This window comes from Atta colombica, unplaced genomic scaffold (genome assembly GCF_001594045.1).
Source record: "Atta colombica isolate Treedump-2 unplaced genomic scaffold, Acol1.0 scaffold153, whole genome shotgun sequence".
NCBI classification, from domain to species: Eukaryota; Metazoa; Arthropoda; class Insecta; order Hymenoptera; family Formicidae; genus Atta; species Atta colombica.
Genome location: NW_017259243.1, coordinates 513915 through 514287, shown reverse-complemented (window position 1 = coordinate 514287; position 373 = coordinate 513915).

Sequence of the window (373 nt, the reverse complement as noted above, 5' to 3'; positions counted from 1 at the left end):
ATATATATATATATATTGTACACATACATATACATACATTACATATAGATATATAGTATTTACAATCTTCCCAATTCCAAATTAACTTTAATATATATGTAATAACGAATACTTCACACAAACACACACACACACACACACACAAAAACACGTACACACACACCTCATAAATATTATATATTGATTTCTCAATTCAATATATGTATATATCAATTCATCAATTCAATATATATTAATTTCAATATTTTTTATACAAGCCAAATTGTTTTTGTTCGATTTAAAATTTGGGAAATACTAATTAAATTACTAATTAGCTTTCAAAACAAAATTCTTGAAATTCTTGCAACATTTCTCTAGTCTACTACAATATTTC